The sequence below is a fragment of the Amblyraja radiata genome, chromosome 27 (assembly GCF_010909765.2).
Source record: "Amblyraja radiata isolate CabotCenter1 chromosome 27, sAmbRad1.1.pri, whole genome shotgun sequence".
Taxonomy (NCBI): domain Eukaryota; kingdom Metazoa; phylum Chordata; class Chondrichthyes; order Rajiformes; family Rajidae; genus Amblyraja; species Amblyraja radiata.
The window spans coordinates 22,847,089-22,868,084 of record NC_045982.1 but is presented as its reverse complement, the minus strand read 5'-3'; positions in this window follow the sequence as shown (position 1 = coordinate 22,868,084).

The window sequence follows — 20,996 nt, the reverse complement described above, 5'->3', positions numbered from 1 at the left end:
TTTTTCGTTGTTCGGTTTGCCCAAGGTTGTGCAGAGTGACCAAGGTTCCAACTTCATGTCGAAGGTTTTTGGTCAGGTAATGAAGTTGTTAGATATTAAGCATTGTTACTCCAGTGCGTATCATCCTGAGAGCCAGGGAGCTCTCGAGAGGTTTCACCAGACTTTGAAATCTATGTTGAGGACTTACTGCCTGGAGTTTGAAAAAGACTGGGATGAGGGGGTTCATCTAGTTATGTTTGCGGTGCGTGAGGTCGTGCAGGAGTCTTTAGGGTTCAGTCCTGCTGACCTGGTGTTCGCGCATACTGTACGTGGTCCGTTGAGGGTCCTGAAGGAGAAATGGTTGCAGGAGGATACAAAACGTAGTATTTTAGACCACGTCTGTACTTTTCGGTCTAGACTGAGGAGGGCATGCGAACTGGCAATGGGTAATCTTGCTTCTGGTCAGTCTAGGATGAAGGACTGGTTCAACAGGAAGGCTTCTAGTAGGAATTTTTCTCCAGGTGACAAGGTCCTGGTGTTATTGCCTATTCCTGGTTCCAGTCTGCAGGCTCGGTATCTATCAGGTGGCTAAGAAGGTTGGTGAGAGGGATTACGTTATTGGTACCCCTGATCGGAGGCGTAAGACTCAGCTCTGTCATGTCAACATGATGAAGCAGTACCATGAGCAGGAGCCTGTGGAGGTTGATGGGGAGGAGCTGTGTCCTTCGGTTTCGTCTAAGCCTGTTTTGGCTGCAGTGGTGCTGCCCCCTGACACGGGTGGTGATGTGGGTGAGCCACGGTTGTCTGTGGCAGTGACGCAGGGAAAGCTGTGTAACTCTGAGGCTTTGAAGTCACTTCCCTTGCGGTTGTCTCATTTGACTGAAAGTCAGCGGGGTGATCTGCTTGCTTTGGTGGAGTCAAATGGGTCACTGTTCTCGGATGTGCCTTCTCAGACGTCTGTGCTGCAGCATGACATTGACGTGGCCGGTGCTGCGCCAATTAAACAGCATCCGTATCGGGTCAACCCTGACAGGCGTCATTGTCTAAGGAGTCAGGTTGACTATATGCTGCGGCATGGCATTGCTGAACCTAGTTGTAGTCCGTGGAGTTCTCCGTGTCTACTGGCTACGAAGGCTAATGGGGAGGACAGGTTTTGCACGGACTTTCGGAAAGTGAATGGTGTAACTAAGCCGGATTGCTATCCTCTCCCACGGATGGAGGATTGCGTGGATCGTGTGGGAAGTGCATCTTTTGTGTCTAAGTTGGACTTGTTAAAAGGGTATTGGCAAGTTCCTTTGACTAGGCGGGCGAGGGAGATCTCTGCGTTCGTTACGCCTGATGACTTTCTTCAGTACACGGTAATGGCATTTGGGATGCGCAATGCGCCGGCAACCTTCCAACGGTTGGTGAACATTGTATTGTCTGGTTTGTCCTTCTGTGAGGCATACCTTGATGATTTGGTTGTGTGCTCCAGGTCGTGGATCGAACACATCGGTCATCTGAAGGAGGTATTTCATCGTCTAGCGGAGGCAAACCTAACGATCAATCTGGGGAAGTGTGAGTTTGGCCAGGTCACAGTAACGTATCTGGGTAAGGTGGTGGGCCGGGGTCAGGTTCACACTCTCGAGGAAAAGGTGGGGCATATTGTCGCATTTCCTGCTCCAACCTCTTGGACTGAACTCCGTAGGTATCTGGCTATGGTTGGGTACTATAGAGGATTCTGTCCAAACTTCTCTGCGGTGGCTGCCCCTTTGACGGATTTGCTGAGTCCGAAGGTAGCTTTTGTGTGGTCCGCAGAGTGTCAACAAGCCTTTGATCATACTAAAAGTCTTCTGGTGCGCGCACCTGTGCTTGCGGCACCTGATTTTGAGCGTCCATTTAAGCTGGCAGTGGATGCTAGTGATCGTGGGGTTGGTGGAGTTCTTCTACAGGATGATTCAGATGGGGTGGAGCATCCAGTTTCGTACTTCTCTAAGAAGTTTAATCGTCATCAGAAGTGGTACTCCACCATTGAGAAAGAAGCCCTTGCTATTTTAATGTCTCTGAATCATTTCGAGGTTTATGTTGGCTCCTCGAATGTCCCTGTCATCGTACTCACGGATCATAATACTTTGGTATTTTTGCAGAGTATGAAGAATAAGAACCGGCGGTTAATGAGCTGGAGTTTGCAGCTGCAAGACTACAACCTGGATGTCAGGCATATCCGTGGCAAGGATAATGTCTTGGCTGACGCCTTGTCGCGCCAGTAGTGTTTTAGCTCCTGAATAGTTTCTAGGATTTGGTGGTGTTTTTTCTCTCTTCTTCCGAAACTTATTCAGTATCTTTGGGTGGGGGTGTTAGGCGCTTCCCCCCCCCCCCCCCCCTGGTGAATACTATGTACTTACATTTCTCTGTTTCTCTCCCGAGTACAGGCCTCGTGGCTGTGAGTCTGGAATCAAGTGGTTAAAGGCTCCTGTACCCGATTGGCCAAGCTGCGTCAGGTGACGGGTGACTCATCTGAAGCTTAAATACCAGAGTTTCCCAGGATTCTCTCTCTTCTTCGTAGACCCTGACTTGTGAGCAGCCTGCTGGTGTGAGCTGGGGAAGGCCTGGCCACATGGCATAGAACTTTGTGTACTTTCACCATTACTTGTTAACAAATATTGAATTGGGACGGATAAGGGCTGACCTTAGTGTTTTTGGGTATTTTGTTTCAGGGTTATATCTCTTTAGGCAGGTTTTAGAGTCTCTGGTTCGACGGCCCATTACGTGGCTGGCTGGAGCACTGTTTAATTGTTTGTTAGTCCATCCATATCCCTGACTGGGTTGTTTGAATCAGGTTTGGGTTTTGTGTTCCATTGAAAAATTAAAACTATTTTTGAACTTGAACCTGGTTTTTGAATTATGTTACGCGGCTCTGAAGTACCTGCATTCGGGAGTCGTAACACTGGGACTCAGTGCAGGTACGGGCAACTTTTATACAATCATTGCTCGTTCTATAAGGAAACAGTTACTTTTCTACGGCACCGTTCAAGACCCCTAGAACCATCACTATTTCTCTCCTTTCCCCGTCAGATGTCCCTCAGAAGCCCCACTCCATCAACACCCCCACTCTTCCTCTCTCACCAGCAATGCTCTCTTTGCTCTCTCACCAGAAGGCAAGGTTGTTGAATTGGACTTTGACCATCTCATGCTCCATCTAAGTACTCCAGCCTCTGCCAGTCCATAGGAACATCCAGCCATGGTTCTTATGTAATGAAGGTCTGGGTGTATCTGCCTATCCTCATCCATCCTCTTGTTCACCCCTGCTGCAGCGAACTTCGATAATTACTCCTCCTTCACCTTGTTAGGTGTCTTGGAACGTAAGCACTCTTTAACATGCACTAGAACCACTGCCGCACAACTCCAGAGACCCAGGTTCAATTCTGACCTTGGGTGTTGTCTGTGTGGATTATGTACACACACCCCGTGACCATGTGGGTTTCCTCCGGGTGCTCTGGTTTCCTCCCACATCTCAAAGGCTGATTATTGGTAAGTTAATTAGCCTCTGTAAAATCTAGCAGGAGTTGATGGTGGGATTAGTGTGAAGGGTTCTGGGTGAGCAGGGAGGGTCGAAGGCCTGTTTCCATTCCCTATCTCTCTTTGATGCTGGAGGACAGAATGTTTCAATTAGGTAACGCCACAAGAGGTGATACTAACATTAAAGGAAGATGCTGGGATTGCTCTGTAGGCATTTCAATGTTGATGACTGATTCTGTGTTACGAATGTAATGTTCCAGATCCCCTCTTCAGTGAAACCAGTGTACAGACGGACTGTGGCTCAGTAGAACAGAGCACTTCATGAATTAAGTCGGGGATGAGCAGCATTCGAAAAATGGGGGAGCTTTGAGGGGAGTTTCCACTTCCCTGCCTTGTGTCAGATGGTCTGATGAGTGCACTTTCTTCCAGTCTCACCTCTCTGCTGACACCAACTAAGTGTGGCCATTCATAGGTTGAAAGGAAACAAACATTCTTAAAGGATTGGACAGACTAGATGCAGGAAAAAAATTCCCGATGTTGGGGGAGTTCAGAACCGGGATCACAGTTTAAGAATAAGGGGGAGGCCAATTAGGACTGAGATGAGGAAAAACATTTTCACCCACAGTTGTGATTCTGTGGAAGTCGTTGCTACAGAAGGCAGTGGAGGCCTATTCACTGGATGTTTTTAAGAGAGAGAGAGAGATTTAGCTCTTTGGGCTAAAGGAATCAAGGATTATGGGGAAAAAGCAGGAGCGGGGTACTGATTTTAGATGATCAGCCACGATCATATTGTATGGCGGTGCTGTCTCGAAGGGCCGAATGGCCTTCTCCTGGATCTATTTTTCTCTGTTTCTAAATATGGGATTGGTAGCCCTGTCCGTTTCTCCTCAAGCATCTGTACAAACTAAGATTGTTAGGCCAGCCAATTAAACTAGAACATAGAATATAGCACAGGAATCGGCCCTTCAGCCCACAATGTTTGTGCCGAACAAGATGCCCAGTTAATCTGAACTCCTCTGCCTGTACATAATGCATATCCCTCTATTCTCTGTACTTCCATGTGCTTATCTAAAAGCCTCAAACACCACAATCATATCTGCCTCCACCATTACCGCTAGTAATGCTTTCCAGGCCCCCCTCTCTCTGTGTAAAAAACTTGCCTGCACATCTTTATTAAACTTTGCTCTTCTCACCTTATAGCTATGTCCTGTCTACCCTATCTATGCCTCTTGTTCTGACTGTCTACCTCATCTATGCATCTTGTGATTTTATATACTTCTATCATTTCCCCTCAACCTCCGACTCCAGAGAAAACAATTCAATTCTATCCAACCTCTCCCTGTAACTGGAACTCACTTGTCCAGGGAGCATTCTGGTAAACCTCCTCTGCATCCTCTCCAAAGCTTCCTCATCTTTCCTGTAATGGTGCGACCAGAACGGCATGCAATGCTCCAAATGCGGCCTAACCAAAGTCCTATAGAGCTGCATCATGACTTCATGACTTATATTCAATGCTCCTAGCAATGAAGGTAAGCCATACACCTAAACCATCAGTGCTCCAATAAATAATTGTTTCGATTCAGATTAAATAATGTGTTTGCCTCAATGTTTGTGCAGTTACAGGCTTTCGCTGTGAAGAGTGATTGGCCTCTATCTTGAGTTATCTTGATGCAATTCAGTGTGTACCAGCCTACCCATTGTGGTCAGCACCCAATGAGCCTTTGGTGGAACCCCGTTAAGGTTCCTGTTTCTCGCTGATGAATTGCTTTATGAACGTTGAACGTTTCCATTGTATTGAAAATTGAATCTTTCCTTTGGATGGTGTTGCACGTTGCTGTGCAGTTAAATCTTTATATTTGCATTGAGTGTTTGAGGAAATTGATAACTGCAGGAGTTTGCTGATGTATTGAGGCTGGAATTGCAGAAGATCAAGTTCTGGGACAAGACACGGAGTGCAATTGAAATGTGATCGCGCTGCTGCCCCATGCTTGAAGTAGAATACACAATGACCATCAACAGCATTGATGTACAGAAGGATCTTGGGGTCCAAGTCCATAGCTCCCGGAAAATGGCAACACAAATAGATAGAGTGGTGAAGAACGCATATGGCATGCTTGTTTTCATAGGTTGGATCATAGGGTCAGCATATTATCATGCAGCTTTGTAGGATTTTTGGTTAGGCCACATTCTGATCAAGGCATGGCAGGAAGGATGTGGAGGCTTTGGAAAGGGTGCAGAGGAGGTTTACCAAAATATTGCCTGGATTAGGGGAGAGATTGGACAAACTTGGATTGTTTCTCTGGAACATTAGAGATTGCGGGTAGTCCTAATAGAATTATATAAAATTATGAGAGGCATAGGTAGACAGTCAGAACCTTTTTCCCAGGATTGAAAAAAATCTAATACTGGCGGGCATATCTTTAAGGTGATGAGGGGAAATGTAATAGTGATGTGTGGGCCAATTTTATTTCCTAGAGGGTGGTGAATGCCTGGAATGCGCTGCTAGGGTTGGCGGTTGAGGCAGATATGATAGTAGTGTTTAACAGGTTTTTAGATGAGCACACGGATATGCAGGGAATAGAGGGATATGGGTAATGTACAGGTAGATAAGAGATGGTCTTGGCTTTATGTTCTGCTCAGACATTGTGGGTCGATGGACCTGATATTGTGCTATACTGTTCTGCGTTCTATGTTCTAATTGTGATGGGAAGATAAATATACCAGAGTATGAATCCCTCTCAACGTGTGAGTCCAGCTAAATTGAAAGATCTTATGGTATTTTCTGAAGATTGCAAGTCAAATGCCTGGTGCCAGGCCACCAGCAGAGTTGGAAAGATCTTGCGGCCAAATAAAATTTGGCTGTTTCACTCATTCATCATCATCGGATAAAAGCTCTTGTGCTCTTTATCGTCTGAGCAACTGGAAGTCGCATTCTGTCATTCTGCTCTCTGGTAAATATCTCTCCAGCAATAGATCAAAGTGTCAGCCACAATGAGCCTCAGGAAAATTTGCGCAGACAAATTCCTGTCAGCCTCGATCCAGCTCCGAATCATTCCTGCTTGTGAAGCTGATGGGTTGGCGCCATCACTGAGTTGTTTTTATTCATCACAATGCGAGCAGAAGTCTAAGGAGCCTCCACTCGTCTCGTCTCCAGGCAGGCGGACAAGCTGTTGCCTTGGCCCAGCTGACCCTGAGTCTCTGTGGGCTCCAGTGCAGCCCCAGCTGGCCTTATGCCCAATGGTGCCATCACTAATGAGAAATTCATTTGCTGCCATTAGTTCATTACTTAATCAGTCAAGAAGTGATTTCTGCTGAAGCTGAAAGACGATCGCAGGCAGGGAGTCATGCAGACCCCCACAGCACTGACCATCAGCACCGACTTACAGGATCCCATTGGCATCTTCAAGCCCAAAACCAACTGATTCTCCTGACATCCACCTGCACGGGAGGCAACTGAGGCCAGTAAACTGGTGACCAGCTTGTGTGAGTTGGAGGAAACCCATGCGGTCACAGGGAGAACATGCAAGCTCTCCACAGACAGCACGAGAGATTGGGATTGAGCCGGTGAGACTATGAGGTGGCTGCTTTCCTTACTACATCCTGCACCCATACCCTTCTCCAGTGGCTCAGACCAATCGCACGCTCATCATATCCAGTCACATCTGTCCGTCCAAACCACCGACTGCTCCCCCCCTGTACTTGTCCTGCCACCATCTCCTGCCATTAGATCCTCCTAATCCATTTGGCATGCCATTCAATTCTCCAGCCACATTCCCGCTCCAAGACCCCAGGGCATGCTCATCATCTGCTCCATGACAGCCTTCCTGCAACCGCCTGCCAAAACTGTTTGGCAAACCCACTCCAACCACAGAACGCCAGGAAAGTCTTGTGTTGTCCCTCCCTCATCTCTAACTTTGGCACAGCTGACGGCACACCTTGTATTGTCTACTGCAGTGGAATGGCCCTCATCTGGGCACAGTCATACCCATCCACTGTCCAAATATCTGCAGTGATACCTCCTCTGCACTTGGCCTAGGGATTTCCCCATCATCAGCTACTCTGCCTTTCATTCCAGCAAGGAACAGCTGGAATCTACCAGAATCGACAATGCCTGACCCCACTCCAGTCCTTCACATCCCACCTCAGGGTCAGCTCCACTGCAGCTACGATTGTGGAACTATGGGTTATACACCCGCCATGCCAAGCTTTGCCTTCAAATAACTATCTGTACTCATCCATTTGCCCAGCATGAGTCCCTTTAATGCCATGGCATTTCGTGCTTCTCTAAATGACGAGGTCACCAAGGGCGGTCACGGTGGTGCAGCGGTAGAGTTTCTGCCTTCCAGCGAATGCAGCGCCGGAGACCCTGGTTCGATCCCAACTACCGGTGCTGTCTGTATGGAGTTTGATCTGCGTGGGTTTTCTCCAAGATCTTCGGTTTGTAGGTTAATTGGCTTGGTAAATGTAAAAGACATGTCCCTAGAGGATGTAGGAAAGTGTCTAATTGCGACGTTGCACATGACCCTCCCAACCCCTTCAACTTCCAGTATAGTCCCTGGTGGACTCTTCGGGAGTAATGACAAGGTACAAGGTGCAAGAGAGTTGATGAGGGCAGGACAGTGTATGTTGTTGAAGTTTTCAAAGCCCTAGGCTCTCTATGTTCTATCTCGGTACTACCACCTCCACATACTCTCATTCTAAACATAACCAGTCCAATCTGTTTCACACACATAGCTTCTCCTAAACCTTCTTCCTCATCGCTCCTGACCAATCCAAACGCACGTATCCCAACAGCAATAGCCCAATGCACAGAACTTGTAGTCATGGTGGTTTTAAAATTAAAAATTCTTGAGTTAACTACTGACTTTCAAAGTTTGAAACCTGACAGAAAAAACAGCAAACAGGAGGTTAACAGTGAATGCTGGAGATACTCGGGAGGTCGAACTACTTGTGTGGAGAGTGAAACATTGCAAGCAACATTGACATACAGTAGATAGGGTAGAACCTTTTTCAATATGGATGTGTCAAAGACTGGAGGGCATTAATGTGAAAGGGGAAAAGTTTAAAGGAGATGTGCGGTCCAAGGTTTTTACATAGTGGGTGGCGAGTGGCTGGACACATTGCCAAGGGTGGTGGTGGAGGCAGATATGATAGTGGTGTTTAAGGTAGGCACATTGCAGTTGCTCTGGGAGTGGATCCATTACCCTGGGAGTGGATTGGTTTCTGAGCTAAACTTTGAAAGGACAGTTGTTTGAGCAGATTGTCCCATCTTTAGTTATGATGGTGCAACAGCGCCCTCGCCTGGGCACTCTCTTTAGAGCAATTGTACTCTGCTTCAACAGACACTCTCACCAAAGTTCACATCGATACGAATTCAAAGAAATCTTTGCCAACTACTAATTTATGAATTTGACTGCTTTAAGTGAATTGTTGTGACATCTCTCAGGACTGCATTGATGGCAAAATAGTTTTAAGGTGTAGTTATTGTTTAATGTTTAATATAGGAAACATTACAAACTTAAGTCTGTGATTCGATGCACAAAGGCAATATTGGTGGTTTGGGGAATGGACTTTAGTCAGGGACCCAAGCATGACTACCCTGCTCTTCCTTGAACAACTGAGATCTCTTGCATACATCGGGGTGGTGGCATTGACATAACAGCACTTTCAGTGAGGCATTCAACAAGGTTCCGCATGGTAGGCTGCTCTGGAAGGTTAGATCCCATGGGGTCCAAGGGGAGATAGCTGAATGGATAGCAAATTAGCTCCATGAAAGGAAGCAGATTTGGATGGTGGAAGGTTGCTTCTCAGACTGGAGGCCTGTGACTAGTGGTGTGCCTCAGGGTTCGGTGCTGGGCACGCTACTGTTTGTCATCTACGTCAATGATTTGGATGAGAACATACAGGGCAAGATTAGCAAGTTTGCTGATGATACAAAAGTTAGTGGTTTTGCAGATAGTGAAGATGGTTGTGAAAGATCGCACCAGGATCTGGATTGATTGGCCAGGCAGGTGGAGGAATGGTTGATGGAATTTAATACAGAAAAGTGTGCATTTTGGGACACGAACAAAGGCAGGACCTGCACAGTAAATGGTAGGCCTCTGGGTAGTGTTGTAGAGCAGAGGGATTGAGGAGTACAGGTGCATGGTTCCTTGAAGGTCGAATCGCAGGTAGATAAGGCGGTCAAAAAGGCTTTTGGCACGTTGGTTTTCATCAGTCAGGGTATTGTATATAGAAGTTGGGAGGTCATGTTGCAGTTGTATAAGACATTGGTGAGACCACATTTAGAATATTGTGTTCAGTTCTGGGCACCATGTTATAGGAAACATATTGTCAAGCTTGAAAGGCTTCAGAAAAGATTTACGAGAATGTTGTCAGGACTAGAGGGTGTGAGCTATAGGGAGAGTTTGAGTAGGCTGGGTCTCTATTCCATGGAGTGCAGGTGGCTGAGGTGAGATCTTATAGAGGTATACAAAATCATGAGAGCAATAGATTGGGTAGATGCACAGTCTTGTGCCCAGAGTAGGAGAATCTAGGACCAGAGGACATAGGTTCAAGGTGAAGGGGAAATGATTTAATACAAATCCGAGGAGTAGCTTTTCCACACAAAGGGTGGTGGGTGTATGGAACAAGCTGCCAGAGGAGGTAGTTGAGGCTGGGACTATCCCGTAGTTTAAGAAACAATCAGACAGGTACATGGATAGGACAGGTTTGGAGGGATATGGACCAAGCACAGGCAAGTGAGGCGAGTGTAGCTGGGACATTGTTGGCCGGAAGGTAGACAAAATTGCTGGAGAAACTCAGCGGGTGCGGCAGCATCTATGGAGCGAAGGAAATAGGCAACATTTCGGGCCGAAACCCTTCTTCAGTCTGAAGAAGGGTTTCGGCCCGAAATGTTGCCTTTTTCCTTCGCTCCATAGATGCTGCCGCACCAGCTGAGTTTCTCCAGCAATTTTGTCTACCTTCGATTCTCCGTCATCTGCAGTTCCTTCTTGATCATCGTTGGCCGGTGTGGGCGAGTTGGGCCGAAGAGCCTGTTTCCACACGATATCACTCTATAACGCTATGACTCTAAGTGTCTGCCCAAGTTTTTGAGCTTGAGTCTTGGTGTAACATAGAAATATAGAAATTAGGTGCAGGAGTAGGCCATTCGGCCCTTCGAGCCTGCACCGCCATTCAATATGCTCATGGCTGATCATCCAACTCTGTATCCTGTACCTGCCTTCTCTCCATATCCCCTGATCCCTTTAGCCACAAGGGCCACATCTAACTCCTTCTTAAATATAGCCAATGAACTGGCCTCAACTACCTTCTGTGGCAGAGAATTCCAGAGATTCACCACTCTCTGTGTGAAATTTTTTTTCCTCATCTCGGTCCTAAAAGATTTCCCCATTATCCTTAAACTGTGACCCCTTGTTCTGGACTTCCCCAGCATCGGGAACAATCTTCCTGCATCTAGCCTGTCCAACCCCTTAAGAATTTTGTAAGTTTCTATAAGATCCCCCCCTCAATCTTCTAAATTCTGGTAGTTTGCTGATACTTTTTAATCATTTGCTCCATTAACTTTCCTTTACAAACAGCCATGACATTGATTTCCGTGTAATCGCCTTTGGTATCTTGGAATTGTATTTATAAAAGATAATTCACAGATCCAGGAAGGATTTAGACATCTGCTCTTTAGCAATCACAAATAATATGCAAATTCATGCAGCACTTCCAGCCCATAATAATCAAAAACATTCACTGGGAGTTTACAATGGGATGACTTTATCCATGTCCATTTAACAAAGCTCACCAAGCTCAGGTTTAAAAGTGGATATATCCCCAGGACAGATGAGATGTATCCCATGCTGCTATGGAAGGCAAGGGAAGTGACTGCTGGGGCTGTTGATCAGAGTACAATTCCTGGCCATAAGGTGCCAATGACCAGAAGACAGCAAATAGAACATAGAATACAGAGACCTCAGTACAGGAACAGGCCCTTAGGCCCACAATGTTTGTGCCCAAAATAATGCCAAGACCACCTTTTATCTGTCTGCTCATAATCCATATCAGTGTATTCCCAGTGTATCAATATGTCTATTCAAAAGTCTCTTAAGCGCCACTATCGTATCTACCTCCACCACCATCCCGGCAGCGCTTTCCAGGCACGCACCAGCCTCTGTGTAAAAAACCTGCCCCCCATACCTCCTTTAAAATTTGCCCCTTTCACCTTGAAGTAATTCTTAGTATTTGATTTTTCCATCCAAGGTTCTGTCTACCCAATATATGCCTCTCATAACTCCCTATACTTCTATCAGATCTCCCTGCAACCTTCAGCATTCCAGTGAAAACAATCCAAGTCTATCCAAACTCTCCCTGCCACAAATACCTTATCTAAGCATAATTCTGGTAGCACTCCTCTGCACCATTTCCAAAGCCTGCACATGCTTTCTGTAATGGGGTGACCAGAACTGCATGCAATACTCCAGATGCGGCATATCCAAAGTCCTATAAAGCTGCATCAAGACCTCCTGACACGTATACTCAATGCCCTGACCTACAAGAGCAAGCAGATATGCCTTCTTTACCACTCTATCTACTTGTGTTGCCTTTAGCAATTACAGGCAACCCTTGCATTATATGGGGTTGTATTCATTGAATATCACACTTATCAACATTTTCCTTAATACAAAACCTGTTTCCATTGCATCCCATGTTACAAGTGAATATACGTTCCTGCAGGTTGTTTATCTCTCAACAGTCATGAAGGTACTGCAGCTGCTGGTTCACAACAGGAGCCTAGCCCCCCCCCCCAAGAGATTGTCTTGACTGTTTCCAAAAACCCATCATTTCTTGTTAATTGTCAGTTTCAATGTTCAGAATTGAAATTAATGTGGACATGTTTAGTGTTTTTAATTTAGTTCAGTTTTTTTATTACGTAACTACGAGTGTCTTTGACAGTCATTGACACAGACACCTTTGGCAGGTGGGAACCCAGGACTGGGCCTGACTGCTCATTGTGAGTGTGGCGGCTGTGGGAGGGAGAGGAAAGGACAGTGGGACCCATGGCAGAGTGGTGGTTGTGATGTGGTGAGGAGGGGACAATCATAAAGAAATATCATCAACGTCTCTGCTTCCTCTGAAGTTTGAGATTCAGCATATCACCGAATATTCTATCAATGTTCTACTGGTGTACGGAAGAGAACATACTGATTGGTTGCGCCATGGCCTGTTTCAGCTAATCAAACGCCCAGGAGCAAAGGAGGCTGTAGAAACTGCCTGATCCATTACGGGTACTGATCTCCCTACCATCAAAGAGATTTATAGGAGGTGCTGCCTCAAAAAGGCAGCCTACTTCATCAAAGGCCTACACCATTCTGGCCATCTCGCTGTGACATTGGGAAGTGGGTGCAGGAGCCACAATATCTCCAGATGCAAGAACAGCTTCTTCCATTCAACCATCAGGCTCTTGAACCACACAGCTACAACCAAAGATTATAGAGCAGAGCAAGATAGACCACTCCTCCGAAATCCAATGGGCTGACGTGTAGTACGTAATGGAACGTCACGGCCGCCATTTGTTTATGCCAAACGCGACATCTTTGGTAGCGGGGACGGACTCCACAGTTATACAATCTGCTCTTACATCAGGTCGCAGGGAAAAGCAAAGATACTAGAGGCTCCTCTAGTATCTTTGGGGGAAGGGGACGTTTCCTGCACTCCTGAGTTGATCCAGGACTGATTCTCGGTCCCCCCCCAATACCAGATGAAGGCGGCCGGCGGGAGAGCCTCAAGCGTCTGCCCGCGGTCCGCGCTCCCAAGGCAGCGGGCAATGCTCCTCTAGTATCTTTGGTGTATACCGTTCCAAAGATTGATCCGCTCTGTCATCTTTGGTGTAATCAGTGTTGTAGGGAAAAGTGTGTTATATATAATCGATCACTTCACATATTTAGTTAATATTATTGTAAATTTTATTAATATTATTGTAAATTGCTGCTCAATAAAATGGCGTTGTGTCATACCCATGTCATACTACGCTTTTTTCGCAGAGTGGCGCATCTTGCTCTGCTCTATAATCTTTGGCTACAACCCTGAGCACAACCCTACCTCAACAACAAACTACTATGGATAGTGAAATTCACTGTAATTCTCTGCAATTATTTTCACGTCTGGGTTGAGCGCAATGATAGACAATCAACAAGCACGGCTAACCCACCCCATGGGACACACCACACCAGTTTGCACTTTACAGGAATAGAGCGATGTGGAGTGAGCACTGGAAAATCACACAAATATAAGATCAGCCATGTTATTATTGAATGACAAGCAGAGACCAGGGGCTGGATGACCAACTCCTTATATTTCTAATTTCTAATTTCTCAGATAAAATGCAGAAACGTGCAATAAAATATATTGTCACCTTGTATTGAGTGGGACAGTTGGATAATGAGTGTTGTTGTATGCACAGCATTGAATAATGATCTGCCTCTTGATCAAATATTGTGTAACCAGATTAACAGAGAGTGAAAGGTTGTAGGTGCCACTTGATTAAATATTGTGGGGAGCAGATTTACAGAGGGTGCAAGTGTTGGCTGCCTCTTGATCAAATATTATACAACCACATTTACAGAGGGTGCAAGATAGTGGGGGCCTCCTCCTGGTGCACCATTCAAACACATGGATGCAGAGGCCCAGAGGAGTTGATGGGGTTGGAGGAGTGTGGGAGAGGCTGTTGACTGCTGACATCCCACCCCAGTTTAATCAAGAACCAAGTGTGATACGAGGTTGTGGAAGGTATAACTCAAACGAGATGAACTAGTCATAGAGTGATAGAGTGATACAGTGTGGAAACAGGCCCTTCGACTAAACTCGCCCACACCGGGCAACAATGTCCCAGCTACACTTGCCTACGCTTGGTCCATATCCCTCCAAACCTGTCCTATCCATGTATCTGTCTAATTATTTCTTAAATTATGGGATAGCCCCAGCCTCAACTACCTCCTCTGGCCGCTTGTTCCATACACACACCACCCTTTGTGTAAAAAAGTTACCTCTCGGATTCCTAATAAATCGTTTTCCCTTCACCTTGAACCTACGTCCTCTGGTGCTTGATTCCCCTACTCCGGGCAAAATACTCTGTGCATCTACCCGATCTATTCCTCCCATTATTTTGTATACCTCTATAAGATCTCCCCTCATCCTCCTGCACTCCATGGAATAGAGACCCAGCCTACTCAACCCTATAGCTCACACTCTTTACTCCTAGCAACTTCCTCGTTAATATTTTCTGAACCCTTTCAAGCTTGACAATATCTTTCCTATAACATGGAACCCAGAACTGAATACAATATTTTAAATGCCATCTCACCAACATCTTATACAACTGCAACATGACCTCCCAACTTCTATACTCAATACTCTGGCTGATGGAGGCCAAAGTGCCAAAAGCCTTTTTGACCACCTTATCTACCTGCGACTCGACCTTCAAGGAACCATGCACCTAACCCTAACTCCTACATCCCTCTGCTCCACAACACTACCCAGAGGCTGACCATTTACAATACAACAATACAATTTTATTTGTCATTTGAACCTCGTTGAGGTCCAAATGAAATGTTGTTTCTGCAGTCATACATACAAAAAGAAAAAGACCCAAGACACAACACAATTTACACAGACATCCATCACAGCGCATCTCCTCCTCGCTGTGATGGAAGGCAAAAAATGTATCTCTCCCCTGCACTACCCTCTCACCCCCCGATGTCAGAGTCAAAGCCCCCGGCGGGCGATGGTAATTGACCCGCGGCCATTAGAGCCACGCCGGGTGATGCAAGGCCACGCTCCGGGTCTTGTTGTTGGAGCCCCCGGCGGGCGCTAGCAAAGTCCCGCAGCCATTCCAAGCCGCGCGGGGTGGTGATGTAAAGCCCCACTCCAGGTAATCTTCAACCCCGCAACTCAGGCGGGAGAAGTCGCCGTTGCGAAAGCCCCGAAAAGCGGTCTCCCAGCAGGGACCCGCGGGCTCCCGGTGTTCCTGTCTGCCAGACCTGCGGTTGGAGCCTCCGAAACTCCGGGGGTCGGGTCACAGCAGCGCGCCACCACCGCTCCTCCTGCTCCGGACTCGGCCAGCTTCGTGATGGTACGTAAGTCCACAGCTCCGCGACTGGAGCCCCAGGTCGTTCCTGCTGGAGGCCGCTCCACGTTGCAGCCCCAACGACAACGGAGACCCGACAAAGAAAAGGTTGGTCTCCCGTGCAGGGGAAAGATTTTAAAGATTCCCCACCCCCCCCCCCCTTCCCCCACAAACATACCACGTCAAAACAAATAAAATAAAAACGACATTGAAACGAGACAGAAAATAATAAAAAAGACAGACGGACTGCAGAGGCCGCTGCGACGTGAGTCTCGCCGCCCACCTACTGTGTAGGTCCTGCCCTTGTTTGACTTTGGTCAAATTCCCTCAGCTCCAAATCCCCCGTAGCTTCCAAAATATTTGGTATGCAACAAAATCATCCAGTTCTCTCACTCCAGCTAACTCAGCACAGGAAGAATAAAATGTAATCATGGCTAGAAATGCAGGTCAGCTGAAAGCCGATTAACTGAGTATTCCAACTGGACTCAAAGCTCCATATTAGTGATTTAATTTCTTCTGTGTGATGTTTCCACTGCACTGGTTAATGTGTGTGTGTGTTAACTTCTTGTCAGCTTATCGTTATGCCATCATTAAGTTAAGGGAAAGTGGAGCTTACTGTAAAGATGCTAATTTCAGCATGCACTGAGGCAATTAAAGCCATTAGAAACTGATGCAGATTGCAAACCTTGGGAACTATGCCAAGGGATCAGATAATTGCTTCTTAGGAAATGTTGAAAGGAAGGAATTAGCAAGGAGAAAGCATATACCTATTGGCAAGATGCTTAACAGCAAGATGTACAGAGTTTGGACCTGCACTCATCCAGGAAGGTGATGAGCATTCAATCAGGCCTCAGACTGTCCTGGTTGGGGTGTTGTGGGCCACGATATATTCACAAAATAGCTCCTATATTTATTTAAGTGACCAAGGCAGTGGAATTTCCGGTCAGTGGTAACTCCTGGATGTTGACGTTAGATAAGGAGCAGCATGGATAGGGTACAGTCAGAATCTTTATCCCAGGGTGGAAATGTCAAAGACTAAAGAGCATAGCTTTATGGTAAAAGGGGCAATGTTTAAAGGAGATGTGTGGGGCAAGATTAGAGTCAATGTGTAACACAGTACAGAAATAGACTCTTCAGCCCTCCATCTCTACACTGTCTATCAAGTACCCATCTACACTAATGGCATCCACCAGCACTCGGTCCAAGGTTTTCGATATTTCGGCAATTCAAATTCTCATCGAGACAATACTCGAATGCTGTTTCAAATGTTTTTGCAATGTTGAATGTTCTGTCCTTGAACGGCCTGATCAAAGTGGAGAGTGCCTGAGAAAGGATGTTTTCCAATCTCGACTAATCACATCAATCATCATCTGAGAAGCACAAAAACTTCACTGCATTTCAGAAGGTACAAAGGCAGTGTTAATTTATCACTGCAGCATATAGCTGTAATGTGAGATATCATTCATCTGCAGAGTTACTATGTTTTCCTACTGATGTGGAGAGAATGATCATCTCAGATGTTATCTATTGTAAGGAAAACTGTTGTTGACAGGATCAGCCAACTGCAGCTCAGTATAGCATTGCAGATTCCAGCTAGTATTTTAAGACTTAACGTTCTCAATTAATTATACATGATTCTTGGCTGTGAATTGAAATGCAATTACATCGCTGCCTTGTGCAATATAACAAAATACAATCACTTGGGTCACTATAGAATTTGTAATCCTCCCATAAGCAGGATCTTCATTGACATACCATGGCTGAAAATGCTACCATTGCTACAATTCTCCAGGCAACCCCCACCCAGAAACATAACACATATTAAACCCTTTTACAAAATTAAATATCTGTCCTTCATAGTATTACTTTCACTTGAATGTGTCTGAGTGTTGTATACGTGTGGAGGCATGCAGTCAATAGACACTAGAATTACCTGATTCCGGATCAGGTAATCTGCCCAACCGAGTCCTTCACTGTCCACCGTGCTGACAGAACAGAAGCATCTGGGAAATCCAAGGGTAGAGGAGTCTGCTTCATGACCAATAACAACTGGTGCAACCCTGGAAATATCAAGATGCTTTCCCGTTCCTGCTCGCCGGACCTGGAGCACCTGACGATCTCATGCCGCCCATTCTACCTTCCCCAGGAGTTCGGCTCAGTGATCGTCACAGTCGTCTACATTCCACCGCAGGCGAACACCGACATGACACTATCGGCCCTACACGATGTGCTATGTCGACATCAAAACAAGTACCCGGATGCGACTATGGTGGTGGCTGGAGATTTTAATAAATCAAATCTCAAGAAGGTCATGCCGAACTTCTACCAACACATCACGTGTGCCACCAGGGGGGAGAGAACTTTGGACCACTGCTACACACCGTTCAGGAAAGGCTACAAGGCCGTTTCACTCCCTGTTGCCGGAGTATAAACAGAGGATAGTTCGGGAAGCGGTAGAGACGAGGGACGTAAAGCGGTGGTCCGACCAGTCAGAGGCCATGCTGCAAGATGCACTGAGTGATGTCGACTGGAATATGTTCGAAGCAAGTTCCAGTGACGTCAGTGAGTTCGCGGAAGCAGTCACGGACTTCATCTCAACAGTAACCGACAACATCGTCCCCACGGTAAGGGTCTGTTCGTGTGGCCTTGAATGCTCGCACCGCTGCCCACAACTCGGGCCTGGCATCAAGAAACATGGACGTCTACAAGGCAGAGTCGTACCGACTGCGAAGGGCGGTGAAGGACGCAAAGAGAAGGTACAGAGACAAGATGGAGTTACAGATGGAGCAGCAGGACACCAGAAGCCTGTGGCAGGGGCTACGGATTGTAACCAACTACCGAGCACCCCTCCCTCATCCGCAAGTGCCGGCACCTCCCTAGCTGATGACCTGAACTCCTTTTACGCTCGTTTCGAGAGGGGCAACACCACTCCAGGTCTGCCGACTATCGACAATACCGCCAGCGGGCTGGCTACCGAAGCTGAAGGGAGGAATGTGCACACATTCTCGCTGTCCGACCACGACGTGAGGAGGGCTCTGACACGGGTGAACACGAGAAAAGCTGCAGGCCCCGATGGCATCTCGGGGCGAGTGCTCAAGTCCTGTGCTACGCAGCTAGCTCCAGTGCTCACTACATTATTCAACCTCTCCCTGGACAATTCCGTGGTCCCTGCCTGCTTCAAAAAATCCATCATTGTACCGGTACCAAAAAATGCCTCCCCAGCCTGTCTGAATGACTACCGTCCAGTGGCCCTTACCTCGGTAGTCATGAAATGCTTTGAGAGGCTGGTGAAGAAACATATCTGCGCCTTCCTCCCTCGGAACATGGACCCGTTGCAGTTCGCATCCCGCCCGAACAGATCCACGGACGATGCGGTCTCCCAGGTCTTGCACACCGCTCTCTCCCATCTGGACAGCCAGAAGGGGGGCTACGTGAGGATGCTGTTCATAGACTACAGTTCAGCCTTCAACACGATAGTCCCCACCAGACTGGCCGGGAAGCTAATGGAATTGGGGCTCAACACCTCCCTGTGTGCCTGGGTCATGGACTTTCTCACCGCCAGGCCCCAGGTAGTCAAGATGGGAGGGAATACATCGAAGTCCCTCACCCTGAGCACAGGATCGCCCCAGGGTTGCGTCCTCAGCCCTCTATTGTACTCCCTGTACACACATGACTGTGTGGCTAGGTTCAGCTCCAACTCAATAATTAAGTTTGCTGATGACACTGTGGTGGTGGGCCTGATCTCAGACAACGACGAGAAGGCCTACCGGGAGGAGGTGGCTGGTCTAGCACTCTGGTGCCAGGATAACAGCCTCCTCTTGAACATCAAAAAAACGAAGGAGCTGATCATGGACTTTAGGAGGGCACATCATCCGAGGACGTACACTCCATTGAGGATAAATGGGGATCCTATGGATAGGGTGAACTGTTTTAAATATCTGGGAGTCCACATCTCCGAGGATATGACATGGGCATCACACGCCTCAGCACTCGTGAGTAAGGCAAGGCAGCGCCTTTACCACCTCAGGCAATTGAGGAAATTCAGAGTGTCTCCGAGGATCCTCCAGTGCTTCTACGCAGCGGCGGTGGAAATCATCTTGTCCGGGAACATTACCATCTGGTTTGGGAATTGCTCTTCCAAGGACAAGAAGGCTCTGCAGAGAGTAGTGCGTTAGGCCGAACGTACTATGGGAACTTCACTTGCCCCCCTGCAGAGCCAACAATATCATGAGAGACCCCTTCCACCCCTGCAACGGACTGTTCCAGCTGCTACGGTCAGGCAAACGCCTCCGTTGCCATACGGTGAGAACGGAGAGGTTGAGAAGGAGTTTCTTCCCAGAGGTCCTTCCCCAATCAGTACCCCGTTCTTGCCTTCTCCCCATATCCCTTGACTCCGCCCTATCTAGCTCTCTCTTGAAAGCATCCAGAGAACCTGCCTCCACCGCACTCAGAGGCAGAGAATTCCACAGACTCACCACTGTCTGTGAGAAAAAATGTTTCCTCGTCTCCATTCTAAATGGCTTACTCCTTTTCTTAAACTGTGGCCTCTGGTTCTGGTCTCCCCCAACATCGGGACCATGTTTCCTGCCTCTAGCGTGTCCAAGCCCTTAACAATCTTATATGTTTTAATGAGATCCCCTCGCATCCTTCTAAACTCCAGAGTGCACAAGCCCAGCTGCTCCATTCTCTCGGCTTATGATAGTCCCGCCATCCCGGGAATTAACCTTGTAAACCTACGCTGCACTCCCTCAATAGCAAGAATGTCCTTCCTCAAATTAGGGGACCGAAACTGCACACAATACTCCAGGTGTGGTCTCACTAGGGTTCTGTACAACTGCAGAAGGACCTCTTTGCTCCTATATTTGATTCCTCTTGTTATAAAGGCCAACATGCCATTGGCTTTCTTCACTGCCTGCTGTACATGCATGCTTACTTTCAGTCCTGTGCTATACATGTACATTTGACATTAAGCATTGTGAAGGAGGGTGTTTGCATAGCTCTGAGTATGTGAGCACAAGGTATGTCCATGTTATTTCAGTGATATGTTTGAGGTATGTAGAAATGTGTGCTCTGCTGAGGCTTGATTGGCTTTTATGTTGGACTGCAGACTGCAGACATTATATGAGACTGCAGAAGCTGGAACCTTGAGCAAAAATCATACAGCTGGAGGAACTCAGCAGGTCAGGCAGCATCTGTGGAGGGAAATGAACAGGTCGAGACCCTTCTTCTGATGTGAAACATGGTCTGTCCATTTCCCTCCACAGATGCTGCCTGATTCATTGTGTTCTTCCAGCATTTTACATGGCTTTTACATGGCTGCTGTTTATTCTGCAGTCAGCCATCTCCCACATTACCACCAACAATGGTCACCAGGGTCAAGACCAGCTACTTCCCAATAACCATCAGC